Source organism: Polypterus senegalus, chromosome 2 (genome assembly GCF_016835505.1).
Source record: "Polypterus senegalus isolate Bchr_013 chromosome 2, ASM1683550v1, whole genome shotgun sequence".
In the NCBI taxonomy this organism is placed as follows: domain Eukaryota; kingdom Metazoa; phylum Chordata; class Cladistia; order Polypteriformes; family Polypteridae; genus Polypterus; species Polypterus senegalus.
In genome coordinates, this window is record NC_053155.1 from 75,053,468 (window position 1) to 75,073,650 (window position 20,183).

The following is a 20,183-nucleotide window of genomic DNA, read 5'->3' on the forward strand; positions in this document are numbered from 1 at the left end:
ACACTAGTAGTGTAAAATCAATGTAACAGTAACTTGATAAAAAATAGGTATACAATTCTATCAAAAACATGAAGATTTTTGGGTGTAACCAAAGTTTTAACTCTTTGTGTACAAAGATGGAACTTTCAAAGGGAGTATTATTTCAAATAAATCAATGTTGCAGACTGGTATGTTTAAATAAATTGGGCTAGAGTGGTCAGTCAACAATTTTAATGTAGTTAATTGGCAGTTGTTACTACTGATGATCATCAAGTAGCTCTAAAATGACTAACTGAAGAGAAAACTATATAGATCATTTTAGAGATAGGTTATGAATAAAAATGCAATTGCTGCTGGGCAAAATAATAATAATTTAACATATAGAGCTCATTTTTGTGACCCGTCCAGAGTGTGAAAATGTATCTTAAAACTGTACACAATTAATTAAATGAAATGGAATATGGTGAGGGACTGCTTTAAGTAAAAACTTGTCCTTGATATTTTGATTGTTGGAATTTTGCGTTAATATTAAGTACGTACGTGTACTTTAATCAAAGTACATTCATATAATTAAAGTATGGCTTGGAAATGATTAATAGTTCAGTTTGACGCATGTAAACCTCTTCATAACATCAACATAAAAGCTAATAACACAGGTTTTAAATATGTCACCTGACGCCTACAGTCATGAACGGAAGGCAGTCCACCAGTTTCCTCTGCCTCCTGGGTAGAGGTGAGGTGAGGCAGGAAGTGTTGCTCCTTACTGGCTAATTGAAGGCCTTCTTTTAAGATGCTCTCTCTGTATAGCCGCCAGTGGCGCTCTATAGAACACACTCACATGGTTAAGAAAGTATTCTTTCAATACACATGCCGTGTCGCTGCACATCAACCACAAGCTTTTAAGTTTGTCTGTTACCTCTTGAAATACTGGGTGTGTCTCGACAGGTGTTCAGCCACAATTTAAAGTTTAAAGTTTGCACTTACGAGCGTTTGTGACACAGCGCTTGCGCGCACTGAAATAAAAAATAAATAAATAAAAAAAAAGGTGCGCGTCACCGCCCACGCGCCGGGTACGCGTTGACGTCACTGCGCATGCGCAAGAGGATTTATGGCAGGGGACAAAAGTGGCACTGGCGCTACATTGTACCCAGAACGACTCGGGTAAGAAATCTAGAGAATATTTTTGTGGTTTTCATCGTAACTTGCAGGAAGTAGTGCTGGACTAAGTTGACAGTGTATGTACAATATTGGGCTAAGGTGCTGAAATGTCCTGCTCAAGTGAAAAACAGCATTTAATTTTTTTCTTACCCCGCCTGTGATTTTTTCCCGTCCCCGTCTGCTTGTAGCAGGGCGCTATTGCCTGCTCTCACGCATTGTTTCGCTCGCTCTCTAATGGCGGACGTGAGGCAGTGCTACCGATGGACTGCGAAGGGGCAAATAGTCGGTAGTGGTGGGGGAGGGGATGGGCAATTATTTTCTAGTTGGAGTAACTACGCGTGAGTTGTTTTTTTTGGTAGAGATTTCTTTTTCAATGGGAGTGAAGATGACTGCTAATAATGAACGTTTTTATTTAGAAGGCAAACGTTGGGTAGGGTGCTATACTGATCGATGTGGTACCCCCGGGGGTAACATGCAGGGATCATAATGGCCGCCTGGGGTATTCATAGTTGCTTATTGGAAGTAATGTTTTCCTTTATTTGTCTTGGTGAATAGGACGAATGTTCGTAGTCTTTGATGAGCTATTCGATTATTTTCCGTTCTCTATTTTTTAACGCGCAGCTTGACTTTGATATTTTTTAACAAGCTGCATATTGAAATGACCTGACGTCTACATGATCTTAACGAACGAAAATGTTGTTGAACCTTGGTCATATCTGACCAATATAATTATATTTTAATGCACTTTCACAACTTAAAACGGGCTCGTTCGTGATTATTTTTAAATTCCCGGCTACTTCTCATGCGGCGAGTGCGTGCGAGCAAATGTGTCATTTAGCAATGGCGCAGCACCCGAGGGGTCGGCGTGCAGAGCGCGCGCCACTAGCGAAAATAAGTCGGGCCCGCCAGGCTAAAGTTAGTCGGGGCCCTAGAGCTCGTTACAGGTAATAGATTCGCCTCCACCTCCTCCACGAAACGGTGCAACTTATGAATGAGCGTGGCTGAGGGTCGGGAATTATCAAATGCTGTGTCTACGATATTTTATCATGCCTTTTTCATGTTGAGATTGGTGACAGCCCATGTTGAGAAGTTTTAATTTTTTGGTTGGTTTAAATATTGACAGAGAATCTATGTTATTGATTACGTAGACGCACAAATTATATAGAACATCTGTACACAGTGTATACATGGTTAAAGGGGCGGAACGCTCAAGGCACTTTTTCCAACTTCAAGAGAGCAGCAGTTAAGGTCCACCTACTTGCTTATTAATGTTCTCAACTTTATTTTTTAGAACCTAGTTTCCGAGTTATACTTTCATGGGTCATAATAACGAATTTTTTCATTAGAAGTTTTCACACATTCGATTAATTTTTCAATTGACAGTGCTGCTGGTTTTAAAGAAAGATCGGACGGATGGATGGATGTTTGGATCTTTCACTGTTAATGGTTGCTCTTGACACATGTAAAGCTTGTTGCAAGATCTGTCCAGTTGTAATTTTTTTGTGGTTGATAGTGGTGTCAAAGGAAAACTATTAAACTTGTCTTTCTTAGTATTGCATCTTTTAATTGTGAAGTGTCTTGTTGACGGTGTGCTTTGCAAAAGGCCTTGTAATAGTAACTTTCAGATAATTGGGAAATACAGGAGATTTGAATTGCTTTCAACTTTACGATGCTGTAGAAGTTGCTTTTGCATGCTGTTTCATGTTGCTTTTTCCCTTACAGTTTACCAGGTTTACATCAGTTTCAGAAAAAGAGTAATTTTCGCCTTGAGTGGCCCTAAATGACTAGTTTTAAAATCTTGCTGTAATGTGATTTGTTAGCATTATTCTTTCTTATTAGTCTAAATTTACTCACACTGGGCTAGTTTAGGATTGCCAGTTAATGTAATTCATGTGTTTTTAAATTGTGCCCACTGGAGTAGATGGACACAAACCATACATACATAGAGAGAACATGACATTCCCAATGTGTAGCAACCGAGTGCAGAATTTGAAACCCGCGAGGCAGCACTCCTGTGCTAGCAGTACAGAGTGTGTGTGGGTTTTTTAATAACCACTCTTGCTTGCAATTTTTCTTTTTTTATTGTTATAAATACAGTGGCAAAAGGCAATCGTATTATTTACAATTTGTCATGTAGCACACAATTTCAGCCTCCAAGATTTATCAAGATTAGTAACATATGTAAAGTGTTTGCTTAATTATTAAAATGTAGGTGCATTTTGTTTGCTATACAATACCACACAGTATGCATATATCCCATCAACAACAGTTTATTCACTTTTTAGTAATTTTATTATATTCACCTGTATATTTGTGGCCATGCAGCTTGTGTTGTTCATACAGTGTTTCTGAATTCCTCTTTCAGACCCGTAATTTATAGGGCCAGGGCCACGGAAAATGTTTTTGAGTGGGAACAAAATTGTTGCAACAGCACAGTGGAACTTTAAATATCAACCACAATAAACTCAGAATTAACAACAAATGCCATCCATCCATCCATCCATTTTCCAACCCGCTGAATCCGAACACAGGGTCACGGGGGTCTGCTGGAGACAATCCCAGCCAACACAGGACAGGGTGAACCAATCCTGGACAGGGTGCCAACCCACCGCAGGACATACACAAACACACCCACACACTAAGCACACACTAGGGCCAATTTAGAATCGCCAATCCACCTAACCTGCATGTCTTTGGACTGTGGGAGGAAACCCACGCAGACACGGGTAGAACATGCAAACTCCACGCTGGGAGGACCCAGGAAGCTTCCACTGCGCCACCGTGCCGCCTAACAACATATCATTATAAAAAATCTTCCAGGTATTTCATTATCATTTTAATAACCTTTTTAAAAAGTAGTTTTATTTAACTTTTGTAATGTGCCTTTAACAGAATATGTTTATAAATATTAATGCAAAACAAATGCTCTAAACATGGAATATTCACACCTATTGTAATTAAGAAGCTGAATTGACTTGCTAAACAAGCAGTACAGACTCAAATAAAATGACCAGTAATGCACTTTACCCCATAACTGATATATGAATGCTAAGATATTCACAGAAATAGTTTGTTTGAGAACTTGTTTTTTTCTGCCTTTGTAGTGTTAGAAGACTTAGTAAGACTTGTGTTTGTAGCGTTTTAATATGGGAAAGAGATGAAGTTGAAGTGAATTGGACAGATGAGTGCTTACGTTGCATGGAGATGTAATTTTTGGCATGTATTTTTTGTTAGTCAGAAAACTATACTGATCACTAAGTACGGCTGTTTTTTTTAATGTGCAAGTTAAGTAGACAAAAAGTGTGTTTTGCAGTATGGTAAGTTACTGCAACTATTATGTCCTTCCACTAGCTGTTTGTTTGCTGATACAGTATGCAGGGGAACAGTGAATGTTTTTTGGAGTTTTGCTTGTTAGGGTTGAATTTTTCCAGAGATGGTTATTGGCGAAATAGTACAGAAAGGTAGCGGGTAGGTTCACACTACGATTTGGATATCACTATTCGATACGAGTTTGGTACAATGAGATTTAAGCAACAAAAAATTCAAAGCATACAACTAGGTGTCTTCATTTATTTTGAACAGCCAGCAGTAAAGGGTACCATCCACGAAACCCTGAGGTAGTCTAGTCGATAGCCTACAGCCTGTAATATATTATACAGTAAACACATAACACACATTCTTGCATATATTTTTTTTATGTATAGCTGATAATAATACAGAAGGAAGTAAGTTACAAACTGGAATATCTCCTGTTGTTTTTTAAAGAAAACACCCTTAATAGTAGAGAGTGTTTGAGATAGCAGGTACAGTCAGGTGTCATTTTGCCAACTGGCAATTTTGGTTCTTTATAACAAGAAGGAACTAAAATGTTTTAATGTTTTAAACAGTGCAAACAAACTCAAACTGAGCATACACATTTGAAGACCTGGATTTTTCATTTGCTATTCAGAGCTAATAAATTAGGCGGTCACTGTGAGAGAGCTTTTGGTAGCATGAGATGTCCATCAATCAGTTGTTAATGCTACAGCAGGTGCAGTGGACAATTTTGTGTTTGATCACCACTCATGTACGCTGGTAAAGTCCAGCGACCAGTAATTGGTTTATGTGCACACAATATAATTTTGTAGCTTTTCTCTTTTGTTATTATTTATCTACTACTGTATACATTGTTATGGCTGATAAATATAAGTGTGGTGCTGGAACTGTCACAAAAAATTGAAATTATTAAACGTTTACAAAGCAAGGAAATTGCTTCAAGTATTCCTTCAATCTAAGATGTAGGAAGAACAACAGTGAGCGAAATAAAGTGTGATGCTGACAAAATTGAAAATCGTGTGAAAAAAGGAAATAAATGATGGTAATATTTAAAAATAGCAAAACAATGAAGCCTGCTAAATATGAACATTTGGGTGTTATTTATCAATGATTTGTTCAAAAACAAAGCCAAGGAATTCCGATATCGGCACCTATAATAATTCCAAAAAGCTGTTAAGATGAATAAAAATCTTGATGGGGATCATTCATCCAAAGCGAGTGCTGAATGGTTGGAAAAAGTTAAGCTCTGCCTTGGCATTCGACAGTTGGACATTGCATGAAAAAAACTGAGTGCCGATAGTACAGTGATTGCTGATTACTGCAAGAAACTACACAGGGAAATCCAACTGAGATCTGGTTAGATACCAAGGGTATAACTGTGACGAGACTAACCTAAATTGGAAGGCACTTTTTTGATTTTGTCCTCTATCTGAAAAATTATCTACTGTATATCATTTTTAAAGTAGCTGTTCTGTTATCCATCTTTTCTCTTATCTGTCATGGCCTCAGTTTCCGACCCCTGATGGATAATCAAGGTTTTAGTGTACATGCAAATTTTAGAATGTATTTTAAAAACATTTTATGTACTAACTAGCAAAATACCTGCGCTTCGCAGCGGAGAAGTAGTGTGTTAAAGAAGTAATGAAAAAGAAAAGAAAACATTTTGAAAATAACGCAACATGATTGTCAATGTAATTGTTTTGTCACTGTTATGAGTGTTGCTGTCATTATATCTATACTAATGAAAGGCAAAGCCCTCACTCACTCACTCACTGACTCACTCACTGACTCATCACTAATTCTCCAACTTCCCGTGTGGGTGGAAGGCTGAAATTTGGCAGGTTCATTCCTTACAGCTTCCTTACAAAAGTTGGGCAGGTTTTATATCGAAATTCTACGCGTAATGGTCATAACTGGAAGCAGTTTTTCTCCATTTACTGTAATGGAGATGAGCTTCAACGCCGTGGGGGCGGAGTTTCGTGTGACATCATCACGCCTCCCACGTAATCACGCAGTACATAGAAAACCAGGAAGACCTCAAAAAAGCGCTGAAGAAAACATGCATTATATAATTGAGAAGGCAGCGAAACAATAAGAAGCGAAGCGAAAGTGACATATACAACCATATTCATGAGTTCTGCTACTGAAACAAAGCACGATGTAAACCTACACTTTAAATTAAGTTCATAGACAGGCTGCCGCTGGCGCTTGTAATTTAGTGCCTGCCCATATAAGGCCGTCCGTCAGCGGCAATCCAATAGCAAACTGCCACTAAATATTCACGGGTGAAGGACTGTGCTTATGGAGAGGAAGATGAGATGGTCAGGGTGGTGTTTGACACAAACTCAGCTTAAACTGCGAGAGAAAGTTTTAAGTGCCAGGACTAAGGTAACATTAAATACAGCCATGGACATAGCACGAGATGGCACCAGCACAGCTGGGAACCTTCGATGCATGTACACCGAGGCTCACGGAACTGACGAGTGCACAGATAAAAGCAACAGTTCCAAAAGCGCTGAACAAAACCGAATTACACAATTGAAAAGGCAGCAAAAATATGAAGCGCCTGATAAGCATATTCATAAATCCAGCTACTGCGGAAACAAAGCACACGTGGAAAAAGTCAATGTCCCGCTAAAGGAAGACAGTGTAAAAAACCCGTGCATGCAGTGTGTCAGGTCTCAGATAAAGAAGAAGACGAGCTGTTTATTGATGCAGTAAGAAACGAATCGATGAATGAAACCTGTCATCTTTACAACGATTGACAAACACGGAATGTAACTTGAACACAACACATCCTACAAATACGAACCTGATTGAAAGAAATAATGATAATCAAATCCTTGATGACAGCAACACTCAGTAACACTCACAAAACAAATACTGTATATTGACAGTCATGTTACGCTATTTTTAAAATGTTCCCTTTTCTTTTCTAGCTTTTTAACACACTACTTCTCGCTGATATATATATATATATATATATATATATATATATATCCCGATCTACATACTCGAATAATGGATACTTTATTCGCCATCAATGATTGTTTTGGTAAAGCCATACTCAGTGTATTCATTAGATGAACGGTAAAAAGTAAGAGCGAGGGAGGATGCAGGCTTTAGTGCTTGGCGTCAACTCTATCTGAATTGCGCGATCACATTTGAAAAAATATATCTTTTCAAGTTCTATTTAGTCCATATGTGTCAAACTCAAGGGCCACGGGCCACATCCGCCCGGCGTAATTATATCCGCCCGCGAGATCATTTTATATACTGTATTATTGTTATTAATGGCCCGGTATATGAAGCGCTGGTAACACAATAAACTACAGATCCCATAATGCAGCGCTTCAGCTGCCTTGCCAACACTTACGCGTTAATCAAGTCTAGCTTATGATGCTGCAAGTTATTGCGGCTAGCTCACACGATGCTGAGAGAAAAGTTGATTCTGAAAATAGAGCCTTTAAAACCGATGGGAGGCTGAGTATATGTTTACTGAACCCGTGTGTCTCATTTGTGGAGCTAATGTGGCTGTAATTACAGAATTTAATCTAAGACGGCACTATGAGACAAAACATCAGGGTAACCTGAATGCAATGCAGAAGATACAGAAAGCAGAAGAATTAAATAAGAATCTGACACTTCAGCGGACGTTTTACCGTGCACAATCACAAAGTGATTTCAAGTGAAGCTGCTTTTATGGGAGACACAAATGCACCAGTGCAACTTGCCCCACTTTCCCTGTTGCCAAGTAATGTTAAACCAAGTCGTCACTACGGTGTTCCCAAATACGCACTTTGCTGATAAACTGAGCGCACTGAGTTTGCACGGCGCTTTGGTGACTTTGAAGAACAAAAAAAGTCCGTCTACATGCGGCTCGAACCTTGTGCATGTTTGGTAGCACATATCTGTGTGAGAAGCTCTTCTCAGTGATAAAGACTAACAAAACAGCACACAGGAGTCGCCTCACTGATGAGCACCTGCAATCCATCCTGAGAATCTCCACAACACAGAACCTCACACCAAACAGAAACGAACCTGTTGCCAAAAAGATGCCAGGCGTCCAGCTCTAAAATGACATATGAGCAAAGACAACTGAATGATTTGATTTGTTATTGCTGAAAGGAACACATTTTATTTATATTTCCAGGTTTTGTTATGCAGCATGTTCATATTTGAATTTGTATAATTTTGACAGGATATATTTTATGGAGAGCAAAATCTTTTGGGATATTTAAAATCTAAGTTTATTTTTTATATAAAATTACATAAGAGTAAAGAAATTTTAATGTATGTTCTTTTAATGTTTACTTTATTTCTAACTTGTATAATTTAGACAGGATATATTTTTATGGAGAGCAAAATATTATAAGTTATTTAAGGTTTGAGTTGATTTATTCAGGAATAATATTCCTGTCTGTTTTTACCATTCCTACCAAAGATATTTCTGTCGACTAAATAAAAATTCCTTCTATTTAAAATTTAAATAGAACTTGAACAAATACGATAGTTCATAATATCCACGCACACTTGCACGTAAGAGCGGGAGTTATCCGTTTTAACAAGCAGCGTATTGCACTGATCTGAAATAGCTGTGTGTGTATATATGTAGATATGTATGTATGTTTATATATGTTTATATATATATGTGTGTGTGTGTGTGTGTGTGTGTGTGTATATATATATGTATGTATGTATGTATGTATGCTTCTTTAACACACTACTTCTCCACTGCGAATTGCGGGTATTTCGCTAGTATAATATAATAGCAATATACCTGCGCTTCGCAACGGCGAAGTACTGCCTTCAAATTTTTATTATGAAGAAAATTAAGCCTTTTTAAACTTAGGGAAAATATAACAATAATTATTTGTTAAGGATCTCTTTGTATACCACATTGTGAGTTCGGCCCTCCGGTTGTAATATGACCAAGCTGTGTGCTGAGCTTACTCTTGAGCATGCAACATACAGTTGGCCATGTGAACAGTAATCTTGTTTCAAATCTCACAGCTTGGATTGCTGCTGTCATAAACGGTTTGAGTTTCATGGTTTGTTTCAATTACGACGGTATTTGTAGGATTTGTGTTGAAGAGACATTTGGCATCTGTGAGCATTGTAAGCATACAACTGGTTTCATCGATAACTTCACATCCAGCTTTTGAGAGTTTAAACATTCATAAACGTCAAAGTGTCCACTACTGAAATCGTCACCTGTGAATCTAAGATGTTTAAGAGGCGTTGGCGGTTGTCGAAAGGTGTAAAATATTTGGCCATTTCGGTACACTTGAAAGCGACAACCAAACAATTAAGAGGCGGCCATCAACTCACATGCAGAACCATAGGTGAAGGGCTTAAGCATTTCACTCTTATAGTGCTCCTGTGTAGTATAATTATCTCCTGTACCGTCATCAGTCCACACCTTGAACCTGTCCCAGTAATTCAATACATAAGATGCAACGTTCCTCCGGATATCGAGAGTGAGCCTGATATGGCCGTGCAATATGCAACAAAGAGAATGGAAAAGGCAGGTGCCATCTCCGGGCATGGAAACCACTCGGTAAGAGACAGTTCTTTGATCGATGGTGATCACATCGATAGATATGTTAATGGGGGTACGGTTGGAATGATAAAGGAAATGGGTACCTGAACAATGTAAAGTAAGTCTAAAATACCTACACAATAACTATAATCGTAATAAATGAACATTAAAACATCGGAGAAGCCGTGGATTAAATAAAAAGGCCGTAGTTATCAGCAGGGAGACGTGAATCCTGAGGCGAAGCAAGGAAGGGAATGTAGAGACTGGAGCGACGGACGGCCTTATATAGGCAGGCAGCCAACAACGGGAGGCGTTGGGATGGGGGACCCAACGCCGCCTCACACGGTTACCGAGCTGCAGGCTATTGACGTATATATGTACGTAAGTAGGATTCAGTTAGCGTTGGGAGCCTGCGTACCAGATTTCTTGAAGATGGGCCCATAAGTAACAAAGACCGTTGGAAAGTTCAATATGGAGGCGGACAGTGGCATCATACCGCTGAAATAAGTATGTACATTGGTTTCGGTTAGCGCAGGGAAGCCGCTTACCAAATTTCGTGAAGATGGGGCCATGAATAAGAAAGTTCAACATGGTGGACGTTGTTGACTGTTACGCGTAGAATTTCGAAATGAAACCTGCTTAACTTTTGTAAGTAATCTGTAAGGAATGAGCCTGCCAAATTTCAGCCTTCTACCTACACGGGAAGTTGGAGAATTAGTGATGAGTGTTTGAGTCAGTAAGAGCTTTACCTTTTATTAGAGTGTGTGTGTGTGTGTGTGTATATATATATATATATATATATATATATATATATATATATATATATATATATATATATATATATATATATATATATATATATATATATATATATATATATATATATATATAATAACACACACACACAGTGGTGTGAAAAACTATTTGCCCCCTTCCTGATTTCTTACTCTTTTGCATGTTTGTCACACAAAATGTTTCTGATCATCAAACACATTTAACCATTAGTCAAATTATATAATTAAGAAGGCAGCGAAACAATTAGAAGCGAGCGAGTGACATATAAAACCATATTCAGCGGCTCACATGAACTGGACGCAGTGCGCAGACAAAAAGCAACTGTTCCAAAGAGTGCTGAACAAAAACCGAATTACACTGCTATGCTCAAATAGATAAACCGCACTGAGTTCGCACATTGTTTTGGTGACGTTGAAGAACAAAAAAAGAATTTTGAGTTGTTTCGCAACCTATTTGCCGTCGATGTGGAAACTGCACCTGTGCAGATTCAGATGGAGGTGATTGAGCTGCAGTGTAATGGCACACTGAAGGCAAAGTACGATACTGCAGGGCCCGCACAGTTTATTCACTCCATTCCCGCACAAATGCTCCAGCTCCGTCTACATGCGGCTCGAACCTTGTGCATGTTTGGTACCACATATCTGGACGCCATGCACCGTTTGCACCGTGCAAACTCAGTGTGCGGTGCGCTCAGTTTATCAGCAAAGTGCGTATTTGGGAGCACCGTTGTGCCGACTTGGTTCAACATTACTTGGCAACAGGGAAAGTGGGGCAAGTTACACTGGTGCATTTGTGTCTCCCATAAAAGTAGCTTCACTTGAAATCACTTTGTGATTTTGCACGGGTTAAAACGTCTGCTGAAGTTTCAGATTCTTCTTTAACTCTTCTGCTTTCTGTATCTTGTGTATTGCATTCAGGTCATCTTGATGTTTTGTCTCATAGTGCCGTCTTAGATTAAATTCTGTAATTGCAGCCACATTAGCTCCACAAATGAGACACACGGGTTTACCGGCAATGTCAGTAAACATATACTCAGCCTCCCATCAGTTTTTAAAGGCTCTATGTTCAGAATTGCCTTTTCTCTTTGGTATCATGTGGGCTAGCTTCGCAATAACTTGCAGCATCATAAGCTAGACTTGATTAACGCGGTAAGTGTTCGGCAAGGCAGCGAAGTGCTGCATTATGGGATCTATAGTTTATTGTGTTACCAGCGCTTCATATCCCCGGGCCATTAATAACAATAATATATAAAATGATCTCGCGGGCCAGATATAATTACACGCCAGGCCGGATGTGGCCTGCGGGCCTTGAGTTTGACACATATGGACTAAACAGAACTTGAAAAGATATATTTTTTCAAATGTGATCGCGCATTTCAGATCGAGTTGACGCTCGTTACAGTACATCGAGCCCGCGTGCTATTGTGGTTTTGCCTGCGTGCCTCAATAAGTTACCCTTCCCTCGCTCTTACTTTTTTACCGTTCATCTAATGAATACACTGAGTATGGCTTTACCAAAACAATCATTGATCGCGAATAAAGTATCCATTATTCATAAAGCTTCAATTGGTGATCTGTCTTTCTGCGTTAGCCGCATATTTTTTCAGACGTCTCAACCCAAGGGGATGCGAGGCTAAAATGAATCGGGAAGCGCGCGTACATACTCAGTGTATCCCCTCTCGGGAATCGAACCTCGGACGCCGGCGCTAGAGGCAAAGCCTCTACTATTGAGCCACGGCGTGTGGTTTGTCTATTTGAGTGTAGCAGTGTAATTCGGTTTTTGTTCAGCACTCTTTGGAACTGTTGCTTTTTGTCTGCGCACTGGGTCAGTTCACGTGAGCCGCTGAATATGGTTTTATTTATGTCACTCGCTCGCTTCCAATTGTTTCGCTGCCTTCTTAATTATATAATGTATGTTTTCTTCAGCGCTTTTTGGAGCTCTTCCTGGTTTTCTACTGCATCGCGTGATTACGTGGAAGGCGTGATGATGTCACACGAAACTCCGCCCCTCACGGCTTTAGAGCTCAACTCCATTACAGTAAATGGAGAAAAATAGCTTCTAGTTATGACCATTATGCGTAGAATTTCGAAATGAAACCTGCCCAACTTTTGTAAGGAAGCTCTAAGGAATGAGCCTGCCAAATTTCAGCCTTCTACCTACACGGCAAGTTGGAAAATTAGTGATGAGTCAGTGAGTCAGTCAGTGAGGGCTTTGCCTTTTTATGTTACGTTATTTTCAAAATGTTTTCTTTTTCATTACTTCTTTAACACACTACTACTTCGCTGCGAAGCGCGGGTATTTTGCTAGTACATAAATAAAATATGTATCCATTGCACAGACATTGTGCCTGTCTTGGAGCACATATTAGCTATACCCTGAAGATTGTGGAGTTAGCTTGTTGCATTGTTTGAAGACCTGGCTCTGGGCATATTGGGAGAGTCTTTTTTTGTTTCCCATGTATCTTTGCCGATTTTTCGTGCTTTTTTTTTTTTTCCTTCCATCAAGTATATACACCTTGTGAATAGTTCTTTTGTTTTTATTATTTCACATCGTGTCCTGTGATTTCTGGAGAGAGGGGTGGTCTTTAAGGCTTCTTTAGAATTTGTTGCCGGGTATATGGCTAATTTGCATGCATAATTAGCCATGTGGTGCTGACCACGATCAGTGTTGTATAACCTTTGGCAGTACTAGTAATGCTCCAAGTTTCTTGTTTCTTTTTTAAGTACATGTGGAATGGAAATCTGTCAGTCTTTCTCAACGTTTGGCTTTGGGCCAAGTTTTTACCATATTAAGTTCAATGAGGACCCACATATGGCAATCAAAGAGCTACAGGGTTTGAAACAACTGTGAGTGGAAGAAACAAATGTGCTTAGGGGAGGGGGTGGGGGATATCATTTAGCACTGTTTGGACAAGGGAGTGGTTTCATTGCAAGGCAGTAGCTGGAAGAGTGCTTATGAGACGGAATTGGCCAATTTGGCAGCTTTAGTAGGCATTTGTAAAAGCTCTGCACATGACTGTTAGAGCTGGATAATGTCATGTTGGCCTCACAAAGTGTCATGGGCTGCATGGGGGGAAAAAAATGTTTGCCTAAGCTGGCCGCAAGGCAGATTTCTAGAAAAATATCCAGTAAACAAAGTAATCGGCAAATGCCACATATTGACTGCAAAAACACTTTGGCAAATTTCGTTGATCAATACCAGACATCAGTCGCACCATGGTGTGGACCTAAACAACCGTATCAAGACCATTTCAAAAGGGTGGTCTCAATACAGTACTAAGTGAACCCCAGAGCAGTTTGCATGATGTGTAAATGTAATCTGACACGGGTCCAATCTGTTTACATGAAATACTGTGTGTTATGGGTCAAATTGTGCATGTTGTAGTAGTTGTGCTTCGCGTCTACTGTTGGAAATGGGAATCTCATTCACGGCATAATGAATGAAGGGTTAACACTGAGCAATAAAAACAATAAAAAGTGCTAATTAAAACGCACATAGGTACAAATATAACATACTTCATATTAAACAACTCGCACAATTACCAGTCAATTGGAGCAAGTCGAGCTCTTTTCAGAGTCACTGCTTCTTTCTCTCTATCTTTTGCATAATGGGGCAGCAGTTATAAATTCACTTGTGATTGGGTTGATCAAAACACATTTAGAGGTGGCAAGAAATGAACATTATGAAAGTCATGCGCACAGGTGAGATGGAGCATTCTTTCAGTGCACGTATTAATTTTGACATATATAGTAAATGTTAGTCGAATAATTCAAAATTAACATTAAGAAATTTATACAAGAGTTAAAACAGTAGTAAACATGGTTTTTATACTAAATTGAGGTTCATATGATGGTTACTGGAAATGAAACATCATACATTTAAATGAAACTTGCCTGCTATATCTACAATCCTAAAACTGAAGCGCATGCCAACAGCAGAGATGCCTTCTTTTGTAGACTTCCTTATTTCAAACCTTTCCTTTTCATACCAAGTGTAGTACAGTAATCCCTCCTCGATTGCGGGGGTTGCTTTACAGAACTCCCTGCGATAGGTGAAAATCCATGAAGTAGAAACCATATGTTTGTATGGTTATTTGTATATATTTTAAGCCCTTATAAACTCTCCCACACTGTTTATAAATATTCCCCACACAGTTATACAGCATACACCCTTTGTATTCTCTTAGATATTGGGTAAGATTCATTGAAATTTATGTTTGTAAACACACTGTTTATATACAGTAAAACCTAAATATTATTTTAAAGATATCGGGCGTCTCTGATATCACATATGTTACAAACATTACGATAGACTGGCCACCAGCAATAAATACGTACAATGCAAGCAAAATTGTATACAGTAAATGTGTGTACAGTGACACTAAACGTACGTACATGTACTAAGTACTGTAAGTAGAAAATTAATTCTGGTTACTCAGCAACAATGACACGACAACTTGTCCGATAACAATGAGTTTAATTTTACTGCACAACAAAGGAGAGCGTTACAGCCCTTCTAAGGGAGCCTCTTCAGGCGACTGTGTTGCACCGCTGTTGTTCTTCTTCCGGCAGTCTTCAGTCCAAATCCCTAAAGCAGATTCCATGTGAACTACTGCCTTATTACGTCCACTTACAACTCGTTTTGAGCCCTGGTTAAAAGGACACTGCGGCCGTAGTTCTTATATTCTTTTCCTCCTTTTTAAATAAAAAGAATCGTGGTCTCATTGATGCCGTAATGGCGTCCTACTGCGGTGTAGCTTTTCCCTTCCTTCAACATATCCAAAACGTTTACCTTTTCGGCAATCGTTCGCATCTTCCATTAGTGCTTGGGCACGGCCCTTGAAGCAGTAGCAGGAGCAGATCGTTTTGGAGCCATAACGAAAGGCTTGACTATGCACAAAGAAACACAAAAGAGCACAAAAGTTAACTCTTTACACAGCGAATCATGTTGATGCTGAATGAGCGAGACGAGACTTCCTGGTTAACGCCGCGGAATCGAATTCGGCGCTCCGTCGCTGAGCCAGTCAGCACACAGGAACTTAACTGCATCCTCTGATTGGCTAACTTCTCAGCCATCTGCCAATAGTGTCCCTTGTATGAAATCAACTGGGCAAACCAACTGAGGAAGCATGTACCGGAAGTAAAAAGACCCATTGTCCGCAGAACCCGCAAAGCAGCGAAAAATCCTCATTATATATTTAGATATGCTTACATATAAAATCCGAGATCAAGTGAAGCCGCGAAAGTTGAAGCGTGATATAGCGAGGGCTTACTGTAGCTCATAATTTTAAAGTAATAATCCACTTGTCGATAATGAGCATTTTGCTCACACGAGTATGTTTGCTACATAAACCAAATAATTAGAGAAAACTCAGTGGTGTGCAAACACAATTGTTGTTGACCCTCCATGATGCATTTTATTTTTCTCCCCAAAAAAATATCTCTGCCTAATGAAAGAAGTTCATGAGATGACCATAGGGTGTTTATTGATATGTTTAGTTTACTTGAAAGTTTACAGTGTGAAATGCAATTGAAGTCACTGTAAATTGAAACAAAGTAACAAATCATCAAAGCAAACAGACTGAGTGCCAAATGCCTTATGAGTGCTTGACAGCCTCTCTATGACCTAAGACTAAATCAAAATTTGTTGGGACATGTCGCTAGATATGTCCACCTTCGCGACTGGTGATCACAGGAGTGCGCTGTGACTGTCTCTGACTCACTAAATTGCTGCAAAAGTCATGTAATATGATATTGCCTGTAATCATACTCTTAAAAGCAAGTATAAAGTACTCACCCATTCCCCCACATTGTTTTTGTTATATGTTGTAATTTTTGGACCTTCGGGGCATAGAATAAAGTTTTGAAAAGTAATATGAAGTAAACATTATAACTTAATTTAGTAGCCAAATGAGAAAAAGTTAATATATAGTACAAAATGGGACACTTGTATTTTTTAATTCTTCTAAAATAAACACAAAAGAAATCACAAATACTCTTCTTGAAAGAATTGCATTTTCTAAAGTAGTGCTGGGCAGTACACCGGTTCATACAAAAAAACGTTTTTTATTTTTGTTATGATATGGATTTTTCTTTATACTGCAGCACCGGTTTAAATAGCCTAAACAACGTTTGGAACGTGGTGCAGCGGGAAACTGTTTAAGGGGGGACCTTTTTCACTGCTGCAACTCTAAACACACATGCAACAGAGTATATGTGTTAGTGGAGGTATTGAATGGTGAAAATGGTCAGATATTCCGAAACTGAAGCTGTAGCAGATGATAAAGTTGAACATGATGACACAGAAGAACTTTTGCCGAAAAAAGGAGCCGTGTCTGTTGTCTAGAGATACTTTGGTATTAAAATGTCGGATGTGGACCATTCTGTTCAAATGTGTGAATACTGTTTCTATAATACTGGATAATACTGCAAGCCAAGTTGTTCTTGTTTTATTTTTATTTTTTTCAATACTGTCTAATGTACCTGGGTACTGTGTAATAGTGTGACATGTTGAATTTATTCTCGACATTCCCACTTTAATCTCGACCCTTAATGACGAGAATAAAGTCGATATGTTGACTTTATTCTTGTAATTTGTCATTAAAGTAGATCATTGTAAACTAAACTTAATCTTAAAATGAATATTTAATTTAGCACATTTTCTCAAGCCCCGTCATAAGTTATGTAGCACATTTGAATGCTCTGTGTTAAGTTTTCCTTGAGCCATTTTAATTACTACGTTCTTCTTAAACTGACTTCCTCTTGCTCTAAGAGGAGGCGCAGGCAGCGATCACCACACAGAATACATTAATTTCATGCAATTCCTGCTCCCTGAACATTTAAAATGCTGAGATAAATACTTGATATGATTTTCATGATGAAATACATTAAAGCATGCATTAATCATGTGGGGGCACAGTGGCGTGGAGGTTGCACTGCTGCCTCGCAGCAAAGGGGGTCCTGGGTGTTTCCTGCCTTGAATTTGCATGTTTTTCTGGTGGGTTTACTCGCCATGCTTCAGTTTTCTTTCAAAGTCATGTAGGATGTAGGGTTTTGTTATGTTAATATGGCTAGTGTATGTATTGCTCGTATTCACCCTGTGATGTGGTGGCTCCACGTTCAGGATTTCCTTCTGCCTCGCACACGATGCTTACTGGGATGAGTACATTCCTGAATGGATGGCATGATTAAACATCTATAACAAAGATTTTTTTTTTTTTAAAGTACTGAACACTCCATGGTCTAAGTTTATATATCCCAATGACATTTATCGTGTGGTGATTTGGTTATGTGGAGAAAGAGAAAAAGGAAGGATAGGAGCTCGGGGTTTGGTACGTCAAGACAGAAATGGCACGCATGCCATAAAGAAAGCCTGCTCAAAAGAACATCCATTGAATTCCGTGTTCGTGTCTCTGACCACCAGATCACAAACCCAACATTTACACAATATTTAAGTTAAACCTGTGCGATACACATTCGTACATCCAGTTTTTTGGAGCCTCGTCACACCTACAGTTCCCTAAAGTTCCCTACACTGAACGTACACCTGGGAACCCCTTACTGCGAGGAAGCAGCACTACCACCTCACTACCGTGCATATTTAATACATGCTTTAATGCATTTCATCTTGAAAAATACAGGTATTTCTCTTAGCGTTCTAAATTTTCAGAGAGCATGAATATCATGAAGTGAATGTATTCTGCGCGGCGATCACTGCCCGTGCCTTCTCTTAGTTCAAGAGGAAGTCCGTTTAAGAAACGCATTGCAATTAACAACTGGGTCGGGGAACACTTAATGCAAAGTATTTAATGTGCTACATTAACTTATGTCAAGGTTTGAGAAAATCTAGTAAATTTAAACTTTGATTTTAGGATGAAGTTTAGTTTACGATATTCTGCTTTAATGATAAAATAAACTTAAATCTCAACATAAACAGAGAGAATAAAGTGGAAATGTTGACTTTATTCTCAACGTATAGTTTTTTTTTTTTCTTCACCGTGGCCCCTAATACGCTTCCATACGGCTATACCACAAATAGCATTATAAATGCAAGTTGCAGTTTTATTATTTATGTATATAGCTTAGCTTGAAGCAAGGTCCATATTAATGCAGTTTGCCTTAATGATGGTTCAGTTGGTAAAGATGTCATCATCAAGTTGCACTTGTTTTACTTTATTTTGTTTTTGTTTGGTGAATACTGTGTAATCCTTGAAATAAAAGTATATTATTACTGGAAGTTGCACTATTATTTATTTTATTGTTATTATTTATTAGTTTAAATATGCAGTTTAATGATGATAAAGTTGTTTGAAAAGTCACTCAAACGTGTCAGTGGACAGAGATTAACATTAACAGAAAATTTAGTTGGTTTACAAAAATATTTACTTTTTATTCCTTTTCTGAGACATGTTCAGTGCAGTATAACTTCACCTCTGGATATTTTACTAAGCCTAAATGCCTCTTTGGATGGTTGAAAATATGTTGACAAAATTTTTGTTTAACTTGTTTGCAAAATTTGTTCAATAAAAAGGCTTTATATTTTGGCTTCATCTATCATGCAATGTGATTCCTTCTCTTCATTGGTGCCACCCCCTTGAAAACTATCACTTATTGGGGCCATGCAAACCTGTATTAGTACTTGTGCGCATATTAAAATTTTTTTTTGTATAATTTCTCATGACAGTGGAATAGGTTATTTTTAGCCATTCTACTGCAGTAATTGCAGTGGAAAATGTCGTTAACATCCACTCATGCATGGGGGAAAAAAAAACCGTTTTAAAAATGCCGGTATAATTTTGAAAAATACCATGATATAGAATTTTGGTCATACCGCCTAGGGAATCCATTCCCAAGAGCCTGGGATTCCTGGACATTTTTCATTCCCGGGAAAGAAACTGCTGTAATTCCCGGGAAACCAGGAACGGCCAAGCTCGCATATATAGCGTGTAAAAATCGATCAAGAAATAACAGAGTTATAGGTGAAAATAATTAAGTTGCATGGTTTTTTGGCCCACGGTGTAGTGCGTTGCTGATTTAATTTAGTCAACAACCGACCAGCAGCAGTCAGTCTCCTGGCTCCCACTACGACTGAGCACAATGGACTGGGAGGAGTCTGCACTCTGCAACTTATGAATGCCGGGACGGGGCAGACTTCATTGACCTCTGTCAGGCAACAGGTTTGAAGACCAACTTAAAATTGCAATGCGTCAGTCTGTTGCATCCGCATTATCTGTGCCACAAAACTTGCCATCACAGAATGATGACAAGAGACTGGATGCATCAGTAGAAGCTGAAGTGGCGGTGTTTCAGAGCAACATCAAGTACTGTACCACCTACTTCAGTGGAGGCAAAACGTGCTTTCTCAGCGGCTGGCTTACTCTGCACAAATGTGCACT

At 38.9% G+C, this 20,183-nt stretch overlaps 1 protein-coding gene across 2 annotated transcripts in view; it reads left to right on the forward strand.

Moving 5' to 3' along the window:
* Window positions 1–1,048: 1,048 nt before the first annotated feature.
* The window catches only part of zmym2 (zinc finger, MYM-type 2), a 92,687-nt gene continuing 73,552 nt past the window's right edge, over window positions 1,049–20,183 (forward strand). The window contains exon 1 of one of the 2 annotated variants that reach the window (XM_039743999.1): window positions 1,049–1,140. The gene's annotated coding sequence lies outside the window, so the exon portion shown is untranslated. The remainder of the gene's footprint in view (window positions 1,141–20,183) is intronic. The other variant, XM_039743998.1, reaches the window with a different exon arrangement.